At 44.9% G+C, this 13,228-nt stretch overlaps 1 protein-coding gene and 1 long non-coding RNA gene across 3 annotated transcripts in view; both read left to right on the plus strand.

Moving 5' to 3' along the window:
• LOC119374355 (beta-1,4-mannosyl-glycoprotein 4-beta-N-acetylglucosaminyltransferase) overlaps window positions 1–13,228 on the plus strand; it is a 37,229-nt gene that overhangs the window by 12,722 nt on the left and 11,279 nt on the right. The window lies entirely within an intron of this gene.
• LOC125756339 (uncharacterized) lies at window positions 2,700–4,584 on the plus strand. Its single transcript, XR_007414387.1, has 3 exons — window positions 2,700–2,826; window positions 3,919–4,102; window positions 4,394–4,584. It is a non-coding gene; the product is annotated as an uncharacterized LOC125756339 (long non-coding RNA).

Raw genomic sequence — 13,228 nt, forward strand, 5'->3', positions numbered from 1 at the left:
GTTCGCTGCTGCTGTGCCCGTGGCAGCACGTCTGATATATTTCATGATGGATTGCTAAACACTCGGCCAACTTTCCGTCGTTCAAATCTGATATTCCATTTTTACAAATTTGGGTGGTATTCGTGACTTTATCTAATTACAATTAAAATAACGAAGGTAAAAACTGGCACTGATAAAAACTATCCCCACAGAATCCCCTTTTGGGGTTGTTTAAGGGCAGAGGGTAACTGAAAATTAATAAAAAATTCTTTGCAATTTCCAAGCTGCATGCTTTTGTGCGTAGTGGCCACAGTCATGCGTTTTTGAGAAAGTTTTTTTCTTGTGACTGAAAATCAGTTTTTCCTAAAGCAAGCAGTGAATTAACACACACCAGGACAAGCCACTGGTATTATGGTCCATTTTTCTGAAAAATATTCCTGTACGAAAGCCAAAATGGTTGTCGGGAGTAAGTTGTACGTAATTTCCACGCAGAATGAAAAAAAAAATGGCATAGTAACTGCTTCCCTACTTCACAAAAATTATGATGTTTTATAGCGTAGTGGATTCCTCGCAAGTGCACTTCTATTAGTTGCCAAGGAAGCACATAAGGCCCCCATGATCCATTTATTTATTTATTTTATTTATTTATTTATTTCCAATACTGCTAACCCCAATGATAGGGGCTCTAGCAGGGTGGTACAAAACATATAACAAGGTTTCTTAACAAATACAACAAATTCAGACAATACAAAATTCAATTGACAATATCAACATGAAATGTCAAAATTTACATTGTGGAAAAAAAAAAAATGCAGACAAGCCTTTCGTAATACAAAATACATCAGGGTTACAATTGAAGGAGTGCCTGAAATGTATCACAGTCAACTACCGTTACTACGTCTTTATCGAGTTCATTCCATTCTGTTACTGTTCGGGGAAAAAAAGAATATTTAAAAACATTGTTCTTGCATTTAAATGGCACTAATGAGTATGGATGTCGTAGCCTTGTAGAATAACCGCTGGAAAACGAAATATAGTCACACGTTCGGCTCTGTAACTTACCCTTGACAATTTTAAACATGAACTTAAGGCGAGCGATTTTATTTCTAACTGCAATGCTTTTTAAGTCTGCTTGGCGAAGTAACTGAGTAATAGATGATGGACCGTAACTGTTAAAAATAAATCGTACAGCCTTACTCTGAACTCTATCCAGCTTACGTGTGTTCGTCTGTGTAAACGGGTCCCAAATAACATTTGCATATTCTAAAATTGGCAGGATTAACGCTTTGAAAGTGGCGAGCTTACAGATGGTAGATGCTCTCTTGAGAGACCTCCTTAAGAAATAAAGTTTAGACAATGCCTTATTAGAAATAGCTGTGATATGACTATCCCAGTGAATGTTATCAGTTATAATAAGACCTAGATATTTGAACTCATTGACACGATTTAATGATTTACGATCAACTGTATATGTATATAAAAGAGGATTTTTCTTGTTACTTATGGTCATTACAGCGCATTTGTCGTAATTCACAACCATCTGCCACGTCCTGCACCAACGCATCACTTTATCTAACTCAAAATTCAGTGCATTTTGATCTGAAGTTGAATTTATCTCATTATACAAAACACAATCGTCAGCATATAGTCTTATTTTAACGCCACAATCATCCACCATGTCATTTATAAAAAGAAGGAACAATAACGGTCCTAAAACTGATCCCTGGGGGACACCCGAATCTACAGGCAGCTTTTTTGAGAAATGTTCATTAAAAACAACATACTGTTTTCGAGAACCCAGGTATGCTTGTATCCAATGACAAAGCTGTGGGTTTTTTAATACTGCCCAAAGTTTCATAAGTAGTCTGGAATGAGAGATTTTGTCGAAGGCCTTCGCGATGTCTAAAAAAACAGCATCTATCTGTGACTGGTTATTTATGGCTAATGCGAAGTCATGGACAATTTCAACCAATTGTGTTACTGTGGAAAACCCACGCCTAAAACCATGCTGAGCTGGTGAAAGTACTGAGTGCGACTCCAAGAAGCAGGAAATGTGTTTATGTATTATGTGTTCCAATAACTTGCAGCATGTGCAAGTCAAAGCTATTGGGCGATCAGGTTCTCAAGGGTCAGGGCGATCAGGTTCTCAATAAAGTTATTTGCTTCTCTCTCTTTGTCACGTTAACACACGTTATATAGCGTGGTGGCAGAGTGAAATAACGACCGGGCGTCACACAATACGAATTACGTAACTTGTGTGTCATTTGAAGCTTCCAACCATTACAAAGGGTCCAGACATAATTGTTCATCGTCATCAGCCGTCGCATTAACCCATATATGCCCAGTGTCCGACATATACACTCTAAGAAAAAAAAAGAGTCAAAAGATGGTCATGGAACCGTGACTCTTCGGGTGTCCATTTGACCCCTTTTGGAAGGTACAGGTAGAGAAAAAGGGTTAGCATTTCGGAAGGAGTCACTGGACGCTCCTGAAGCGCGTTTCGATTGGCTTCCGTCATGAAAGAGCCGCCGTATACGCCATACATATCGCGCGCTTGCCCTTTGGCGCCGTTGTGGCGCCTTGCTCGCCGACGGATACGGGGTCGGCGCCGGGGTGGCGCGCCGCGCCGCTTCTGCTGCTTCTGCCTCCTGTCTCAGTCGTCTCAGTCTCCTCGTCTCTTGGAATGCTTTGCGTGGTTGCGTTGGTTGTGCGGGTTGCGTGTCTTGAAGTTTCATCGGTTTCATGTTCATGGGCGTCTTCGGTGGTGTTGACGCCGGCTACGTGCACGAAGTGACGCTTGGAGGGCGGAATATTCATGGAGCTGCGGACAACGGGCGCCAGTTAACGGTGAGTGTACTGATTTCGTAGGTACTAATTATACAGATTTAGCTGGGCGTCTGCAGCAGCTCTGCGGAAGTTATCTGCCAGCAATTTCCAACAGCAGCCTGTGTCCGCGGGGCTGTTGCGGATGCCCAACTAAAGCTGTCAGTTAACGAGTTGCCACCGTTGTGCGCGTTGCTGTACAAGCTCCCATAAAGTGAGCGATGCAAACAATTATCAAGGGTCATTTCTTGCTGATCGCACGCTGTGTCTGCACTACTGAAGGTGCAAGATGTCGTTTTGAGATTCACTTTAGTCTACTCCATAATAACATTTTCGTCGACCATGAGTGTGCAGCGTGCTTCCGCGCGTGGGAACGTGAAAAAAAAAAAAGCCTGTGTACAAAACGCTCAGACGCACTATATATAATGGTTTTTGTTGGCTAAAAGATGGTAGTTTGTGGTGCAGATATAGTACGGTGGCTTCCAGAACGTACGCGGTAGTCATTCAAGTTGGACATGCCTCGCCAGTAAGGCGAGAATGCTAGACTTTCGGCGGTGCCCGTTGTTCCGGCCGCCGCCGTGCACTTTTTTCCTTCGTTTCTGTTTGCTGTTTTGACGGTTTGCCAACATCTGCGATGACGCAATAACAGAATCAAGTGAGTGTAAGTGATTGTGGGAGTTATGCGTGCTCATTCTAGCATATGACATGTCTGATCTCGACGTAGACGGCGTCCGCACGCGTTGGGTGTCGTTCGGGCCCGCGTACTCGCATGTGTTTATCTGAGTACGGGTTACGTTTGTAAAACATGCGGTCAGTAACCGCTCACGTCATGCCCCTGACTGCCGAAGGATGTGCTTGGGTGTCGGGATATGCCGGCGCAAAAACGGGTTTATTCTGAAACCAAATTTTGAAGCGATTTCTCAGAAAAGAAGTGCTTTCATTCGTGTATAGCCAGTGCCTATTGCGAGACGAGGTTCCCGCTGCCTTTTACGTGAAAATTTGTTTTCGTTGCGAAATTTCAACTAAATACTCGTGGCAGATGTGTGTACAATAATGGTGTGTTGAACAAAGGGTGGTTTTAAATACAAATAATGTGTGTGTTTTGGTTATTCCCAGAATCCCGCATCACTTCTCCCGCCTCTTCACTCCAGTTGACTGCCACACTCGGGGAAACGAAGGTGCCGCTCTGGTCTGGCGCCTCACCGCTCGTGATGGGAAAATCAACAGCGGCGTTCGCCCTGTCAACGAGGCAGTCGGTCCTACATTTCTTTTGGTTGGACAAGACGACGTAGGAAAAGAGGTGAGTGGCACCCACGCAAAGGAGCCTAAACCAATTTCGTTTGTTGTTTAAAAGAGGCACATATCATCTTGTGCTGCAAGTTTGTCGCGAAGTGACGTGTTACAAAAGCTACTGTTTGCAAGTTGCGCTTTACACGAATAACGGCAAAAAACTTGGTTCCTTACCATACATGTTTGCATTTCTTTTGTTGTGAGCCTTCATTGTGTCTATGTGAACCACTTATTTTGTAGGTTTTGCAAACCTTTGCTGCAATTTCATTTTCTCATCATACTATCACGTTCTGCTTTCCAGATACCGTTTTTCATGGTGCTCACGCTGAACAGGAGCGACAACCTATCAAGCCACAAGTCTGATGCCTCCAGCCGTCACCACTTTTTGATTTATTCTTAATCATAAGGAATAAAGATTGAAACATGATGCCCATTTCTGCAGTTTATTTTGCACCATATGACACTGCGCACATCAGTCACACATTTTAGTTGGCTATACTCATAGAAGCATGTAAATGAGGAATACCCAAACTTCTTAATTGGAAATCACAGACCATCTTTTCGCGCTTTCTATATAACTTTGCTAGAAAATATGTGTTGTATTGACGAGTTTTATTAGAATAATGGTAAAACTGAACTATTCTTTTTTTGCAGTCGCTGGGCAGAACGGCAAGTATTATTGGACTTGCTTAAAATGAATACACTATTTTCAACAGTAGTCGCGCAAAAGTAGAGCAAGGGTAAATGAGTAGCCTAAAATACTCGTGGAGTCGCTTGATGCTTCGGTGTGGGTCACTTGACCTCCGTAGGAGTGTTACCGGCAAGAGTCATCGGACTCCCTGTAAGTGGTAACGTGATCCTTCGGATGAGAGTCTTTCCACTCTTCCTAGAGGGTCAGGGGACTCTCCTAGAGCGAGCCGACCCTGACCCACCAAGAGAGTCACCGTGACTATTTAAAGAGAGTCCTATACGTGGCAAGTCAGAACTCTGCGAAAAGGGTCACGCATACTCTTTTTTTTTCTGAGAGTGTCGGGCGCTTCTTTGATGCACTATAACATCGCTATTTCTTTAGCTGATGACTAGCGCCAACTACAGCACATCAAGCAGGCCTCATTCTCAACGTGTGTAAGCCTAGACATTGCTTGCTTTTCATGCTGCCACGTGCCGACCGCTTTCTCCGGGCAAACGCGTGCTTTGTGTGAAAGACGTCATGGAGAGGTAGAAGTGCACGTGAAATGCCGACCGCTTTCTCCGGGCAAACGCATGCTTTGTATGAAACACGTCATGGAGAGGGAGAAGTGCACGTGAAATGCCGACCGCTGTCTCCCGGCAAACACATGCTTTGTATGAAAGACGTCATGGAGAGGAAGAAGTGCAATGTCGGTGTGCACGTCATGCGTTTCAAGGCTTACCACACCCGCACATAGCACCCCTAATGCCCAGTGTCCTATATGTATAGGACGGCTTGAAAAAACAGTGTTGGGTTTACCTGGCAGTAAATAAAGAACTTGTGCTTTCTTTTGAGGGTAGAAGTACACTTTTTGTAGAGAAAATATTTCTTTTATAATTTTTTCTGAGTTTGTGCATATATGGGTTAATAAAGTGCACATGCCTTACAGATGGTACCTGGCTTCTCCGCAAAATGACGAATAATGGCGTAGTGGGTGCTTCCCGAATTCACAAAAGTTATGATTTGTGGCGTAGTGGGTACCTTGCAAGTGTACTTGTATTAGTAGGCCCAAGAGAGTTTATAACGGCTTCCAGAAAATCCGTTCTTCCAGCTTTCGCTGTGACTGTGCTGTGCTTGCCGCGCAGGCGTGGCGCCTTTTTTTTTATATACAGCAAACCCAGTGCCTTTTGATGTGAACTTCAAGTTCGTATAAGCCGGTAGCGATAGTATATTTTTCTTCTTCTTCTGCTGCAGTAGATTTTGATACGTCAATAAACTGCCCTTTCGAGTGTGATCTTTAGTGCCAAAAAAAAAAGCAAAGGAGACAGCGCTGCTTCTAAGTGCGTTCAAAGAATGCTTGATAGCGTTAACAGGAAAGAAATAAACATCTACAAAAGAAGGACTAGGAAGGAAAAGGTAGGGTGCTAGACGTCGACCGCTTACTTTAGCTCCAAAACCAAGATGATACCACTAATGTACACGCATAAAATCTACGTCTAGGAAAATCAGACTAACCTACCAAACAAACAGTTCTTATCCTTAAAAACAAATAAAAGCGTCACTAACGCAATTTGTGTTCGTTTTTTTATGAATCAAAAGTGTCCATCAAGACTCCCTCTTCCTCTGCTTCTACCAATTATCTTGATCTCAGGCAGCAGTGATCACGCCTTTAGGGTAAGCAATCCACAGCCAAGTGCGCACGACCTTTAATAAATAAAGATAACTCATGCTCATTAAGAAAGCGCCAAGTTTTACTTCCGTAGGTCCTCAGACTCGACAGCGTCATTTCTTATACGGTATCATTCTCACACGAAAATCATGCCGCACTGTCAGGAGCCATCATCGACGTACGTCGTCCATGACGTACGTCGTTCGACGTACGTCATCCTTCGGGCTTTTGCGCCCAAAGATCTACGTAAGTAAGAATGGGCAGAATGTCAGTGACAAAGCGCTGGAGCATCCGCGATATATTAACTCTTGATTAAGTGGACTGTCTACCGCTCGGGAAAATTTTTCTGATTGTGGTGAAAATGAGAAGATCGTTCGTCACATCGGGGGCAACGAGCATGCTTTTGCCCCATAAAAAAAGGAATTATATATTTATTCAATGTTGAAAATCGTGAAAGAATGACCGCTAGCGTCACCCAACGGCGATGGGGTTGAATTTACTGGTAGGACAAGAAAACCTCGCAGGTGGACTCCTTTTGCTTTAAAACAAACGTGTATAACTTGAAATTGTATTTTACTCTCTTGAGGCACCTTTCGTTTGCGCCAGAGAGTAATTTTCTTCTTTTTTTCTTCCCACGCATCCAAAAAGGCGCCCGTTGGCGCTGCTTGCGGCGCCGTCTATATATATATATATATATATATATATATATATATATATATATATATATATATATATATATATTTGTCGAGCCTGGTGGCACACTTGTCACCGCCCCGTTATAAAGCGGACACTCATAGCATTCATCCATCCGTCTTCGATTTCGTCTGCTTCAACTCATGCGCTATGCCATGCGGCTCTCCGCGCTGGTCGTACTGTGCCACTGTATTATTAGGATGTCTCACATGTGCTGCGCTGTGAAGGCGCACCGCATCTATTATCTCTTTTATTGCGACAGCAATTATATGGACAGTCTGGGCTGGTTTATGCCATCGTCGTCGCCGTCGCCGCCGTCATGCACCGTATATATATATATATATATATATATATATATATATATATATATATATATATATAAGCCACAAAGAAAATGATTCAGAAATCCTATCCCACGCGCGGAATCGAAAGGCCGACCTCTCGCTTCGCAGCGCGCGGCGTTATACGGCTAGACCACGAAGAGTGCCGTCTTTCAGCATGCTAACGGCGGGCTATTTATATACACCATTTACTTCAGCGTGCGTTCTTACTCACCAGCGAGATGGCGCGCAGTGCGCGAGGGGCGAGGCGCACTTCGCCCTGCGGGGCGTGGTCGCCTGCGTGCGCCTCGTGAAGGGAGCAGGGGGGTTGTATGTCTTGTGCTTTCACCGTGATGTTGGCGCTGAAGTTACACAGCGTACAAAGGTCACTTCGCTCGCTGTAGCGGCCGCGTTTGCAAAACGAGCACGCTGTTCAAACAGGAATAAGTAACAACTGTGACATTTGATAGTTCGCGCTCGTCCTGTGTGTGTTCGTTTCGTGCGTCCTTTGCGCTTGAGCAACGCGCTGGAAATTTCGAGCTGCTTTCCGTTCTTCTCGCTACATTCCAATTTGTTGCTATCGAATTGATTGCTTCGCCGTTGCGGCGAAACTGCGACTTTTTTGATGAATTGACTTGGCTTGGATTGCGGCAGCACTGCTAAAGTAAACGCATGGACAGTGATTACAGCAAAACAAGTGTTCTATAATCGTACACTAAGGCTTCATTAACCGCTAGCGCGCTCAAAACGACTCTTACATTCATTACAATAGTGTTCAGCGAAAATAAAGTAATCCTCTTGAGAAGCTTTTACGCAAACTTAAGACAGGGACACAGAGGGAGGGAACAACACCAGCGCTACTATCAACTGAAGGCCTTAATAGGCTAGTAGAATACATATATACCCGGACTACGTCACTCGCGGCACTGTGGGGAAGACGGTTCGCTGCCTTAACATACGTTTAAGGGAGCACCTCTCGTCGTTAAAAGGAAAGCCGCTCACGCACTTAGCAATGCATTCTGCGCAGTGTGGATGCGAAGCACGCTTCTCTGAAACGGTCACCTTATTTAAGCACCGTGATCGCACCACGCGAGGACAGGCAGAGGCTTATCACATCAACATTAGGGGATCATCTTGCATCAGTCACCCGTCATTAACGATTTCTAAGAAAGAAGTTTCGCTCCTAAAAGAAAAGGGGTTAACAATAGATACGGAGAGATAGTGCCTTGGTTTGAACCGTTGACCGTGCGCATGTGCCGCGAGTGACGTAGTTCGGGTATATATGTATTCTTCTGGCCTAATAAAGCCTTCAGTTGATAGTAGCGCTAGTGTTGTTCCATCCCTCTGTGTCCCTGTCTTAGTTTGCGCTAAAAGTTTCTCAAGATGAATATGTACCAACTAGCTCGACTTTCGGTCTTACTCAAGTAATCCTACAGAAATCACATGTGTTTTCGGTTTTAATTTTTACCGGAAGTACAATCGTCATCGCGTCCACCAACCAGTGTTGTGGGCATGTTTCGCGCCAATGGAAGAAGACCGAACGCAGATCGGAAAATTCTGTGTGAATAATTTCTACTCATTTTCCAGAGAAACTGCCGCAAGTTTGGACACTTCAGACCGTACGCTTTCTATTGTGGTACAGAACAGAAAAGCGATGAAGGACGGTAGGCAGTCCCTTTAAAGGAAACGCGCACGCAGCTACGCATCGCCTACCCTGCAGGCGTCAGCAACAGCTGCGTGAGATCAAGATAATCGCCAGAAGATGTACCACGTCAGCGCGAGTTTTGGTTGAGACTTTCAATATAAGAGAAAGCGATCATTGTGATAGGGACAGTTCACTTAAGATGAATCACCACAAATAAATAAATGCTTGAAACACATTAAAGTTTTTCGCAGTGTTGGGATTCGAACGTAGGGGCCCACGCTCCGAGGCCGAGTCTCTTACCCACAGTTCAAAACTGCAATTTTTTTTGTTTTATGCTATTAATTTGAAAAAACGCCAGGCCTGCGCTAAAACCGCAGCACAGTCACAGCGAAAGCTGGAAGAGCGGCGTTTCTAGAGCCTGTTAAGCTCTCTTGGGGCTACAATACAAGTACACTAGAAAGGTACCCACTACGCCATAAATCACAATTTTTGTGAAGTTTGGAAGCACCTACTAAGCCATTATTCGTCATTCTGCGGAGAAGTGAGGCACCAGCTACACGTCTGTAAGGCATTATGTGCACTTTGTTCACGCGACGACTGATGACGATGAAGAATTATGGCTCAGCCCTTTGTAATGGGTTGGAATCTTTAAACGGCCCACCAGTTATGTAATTTGCATTGGGTGACGCCCGGTCGCTATTTCCCTCTCCCGTCATGCTGTATAACATACGTTGACGTGGGAAAGAGACGGGGGGGGGGGGGGGCGAAGAACTTTACTGAGACCCCGAGGAAATGGATCATACGCTTATGGGCTTCCTTGGCAACCAATACAAGTGCCCTTGCGAGGAACCCACTACGCTATAAATCATTGTAATTTTACTGAGACCCAGAGGAAGTGTATCATGCGCTTATGGGCTTCCTTGGCAACCAATCCAAGTGCACTTGCGAGGAACCCACTACGCTATAAATAATTGTAATTTTTGAGAAGTAGGCCAGCAGGCACTCTGCCATTTTTTGTCATTCTACGGAGAGCGTTGGTACCTGCTAAACCCATGTAAGGCATTATGCGCACTTTGTTGATGCTGTGCCTGATGATGAAGAATTATGGCAGCGTCCTTTGTAATGGGTTGGAAGCATTCAACAACCTGCTCGTTGCGCAATTCGCATTGTGTGACGCCTGGTTACAGAATTCGCGTTGTGCGACGCTTGGTGCTTATTTTACTCTTCTACCACGCTATATTGCATATGCTAATGTGGTTCCTTCCCGACATGAAGCCTGTATAGGACCTTTTAGCAAAGCAGTTTCAAGCACCGGCATGGCTCAGAGGTTGAATACTGGGCTCCCACGCAGAGGACCCAGGTTCGAACCTCGTTCCATCCTGGAATTTTTTTCTTATTTAGTTTTTTTTTCTTATTTCGAGCGATACTGGTTACGGACACCGGCGGCGGCGGCGGCGGACAACTACGGCGCCAAAAACGGCCGGTGAAATGATCTCATAACAGCTTTCGCTGTAAAATAAAAGGTGCTTCAGGGAACCTCTATACGCACCAAGAGACAAGACAATCTCTTCAACTCCTATGGCGACAGAATCAGAAACACGGAGTAAAATAATATTCACACACATCGCTGAAGCATAACCATCTGGTAACCTACTTGTCACAATGTACAGAAGGTCGATTACCAGGATAAACATCTCACGAGTACAAAATACAAGTTGTCGGAATCTTTATTCGCTCAGAGAGATCTTCTAGTTTGGCGGACAAAATTTCGAGATGAGTTGCTGACTTGAGGCGCAGCGAAACCATGCGTTTAAGGTCGCCGTATGCTATTGTAGAAGGCGTATCTAGAAGCAAGTCTTCTACGGCGAGAAAAAAAACCAGCGATGACGTGCGAGTGTCTCGTTGTCTTAGAAGTGATGCATCGGAGTTGAAAATGGACCTGTACATGATTGTACTATACTCGCTGCTTATCGGGCCACCAAGGTCTTTCAGCATGTTGCCGTAATACGCTGCCGCATACGGTGCGGTATTACCGCACCGCTCCTCCGTTCTCGCTCGTTGTGCTTTTTCCGCTCCCAGTTCCAGTGAGAGCACGTCCCCCGAACGACAGGTTCCTCGTTGACCCTGCGTTGGCGGCGAGGCAACAATGAGGCGTCGCAACCCTATAGTAATTCTTGAAAAAAATATTTTTAGTGTCGGTGTACCATCACTGGAATTAGGAGCGGCAAAAGCAGAACCAGCGATAAAGGATGAGCTGTACGGCACGGTATTACCGTAACTTGCTTAAACGTTCTAGTAGTAGGTAAGCTGAAGCTCTGCGGCGATGACAGGGGACGTCATCGTGGCGTCTTCTCTGTCAATAGGAAGTAGTAGCAGTGTCGGGCGTGACTACCTTACAAAAAAAGAAAGAAATGTAAATGCCCGTGCTAACAGCTTGTGCGGAGCTCCGTTTAGCGGATGTAAGTAACACACGTGTTGACATCTTGAGAACAGGATTGTAATTTTTTTAAAAGTAAAAACAGGTTTGCAAATTGCTGTGCAGGCATCTTAGTGTCGGGAGAGCAGCCACGATACCAAGAGAAAGGCATAAGGCTACAAGTAGTGGGGACTGGCTTCCTGAGAAGCGGAAACAATTTCCCCTAAATCGCTAAAGGAGAGCAAATGCGTCGATGGGTGTTGAGTTTTTAGGAAACGAGAGATAGAACCGGCGGACGGTCGCTACAGCTACATTAAAGAACTATTGCTGTTTGGCACAAGCATTTGGCGCCTGTTGCTCGTGTATTTTTTTTTGGCATTCTTTTGTACTTTAACGTCTTCACTTCTGTTGTGCGCACTCAGGCATGACAAATGCAGGCTCTCTTGAGCAGCGGCCACTGTCATTTTCATTAAATTGAAATGCTAGACTTGTGTAGTTGCGCATTTAAATAAAGGTCGACAGCTAAGTGATAGGTCACTTAGGATTTTGAAGTTTCTCCCGAACTCGCGACCACACCGTCTCTTAGCTTTGCAAGCACCTCGCGATAAACTTCTAATCATGACAGTGTCACCGTTGATTGTAACTAATTCCCTGCATTTGTTGTGGTTCTTGAATAACAGCACGCTGCTTTTATAATCTCATGTGGTGTGATTTCAGACTACATTCTTTTGTAGATTCAACGATATCAGAGTTCACTGTATTGGTTTTGCGGGCTCCCGAAAATTGTGCTGGCATTTACTATTATCGAATTTGGTCAAAGGAGAAAGACTGTGGATGGTGTGCCAGCCTGACCAGAAAGGAAATAACTACACGTGGACGAAGAAAACGCGACATGCGTAAAGTTGATGTCACTGCTCCTTTAAGAAACTGTAGTAACCTGAAAGACAGTGCCGGAAAAAAACAAAACATGGCTGATCGCTCCGTCATAGGAATCGGTATAACACGAAAGTGAAATATGTCTTCACTGAAGCAGTGCTTATTGTGTAGTGGTATATGAGAGCTTGTACAATGTCTATTGGTGTTTGGCAGCGACATCACCCTTTGACGTGGATGCATCCGTGTTGACGCCTAGTGGCATATTTCCATCGCGACGACTAACGCCCATAATCATGATTTAACCGTTGTGGTAGCTGAACTATTTAACATATTGCCATGCGCGCTTCTTTTGCTATGTTTGTGTAACTGGTCCGGTGCACGTGTGATCGCTGTTTTGCGCGGGCCGCGCTAGAATGTCCGGGTACATTCCAGATTGTAGTAGATCATTTTGTCAAGATTCCGCACATGACGCGAATAGCCAAAATTATTCCAGAGCTGGCACGACCACCAGTGATAAGGCTAGAACGTTCGGTGCATGATGTATAAAAGACGGCGCATCCCAGCGATGTGGCAGTTTATCGACGGCCGATGCTCTGTTCGCCGCTATCAGTGTACAGTGTGTATTGCTGTAGGTTGAATTTCCGTTTCGCGGCCACATATTCGGCCAAATAAAAAGTATCATTTTGGACACGCCGAGTGCTGGCTTTGTCAGCGTCACGACCACGTGACATCTGGTGGAGGTTCTGTTCGTTCATGTTCCGGACACCCCCATCAAGCCGTGAACCCAGTCCCAATCGCGAAGAAGACATCGACGCCAACCCCGACCAGCGAGCTAGCCGCAGGCAGC

The sequence above is a fragment of the Rhipicephalus sanguineus genome, chromosome 11 (genome assembly GCF_013339695.2).
Source record: "Rhipicephalus sanguineus isolate Rsan-2018 chromosome 11, BIME_Rsan_1.4, whole genome shotgun sequence".
Classification (NCBI taxonomy): Eukaryota; Metazoa; Arthropoda; class Arachnida; order Ixodida; family Ixodidae; genus Rhipicephalus; species Rhipicephalus sanguineus.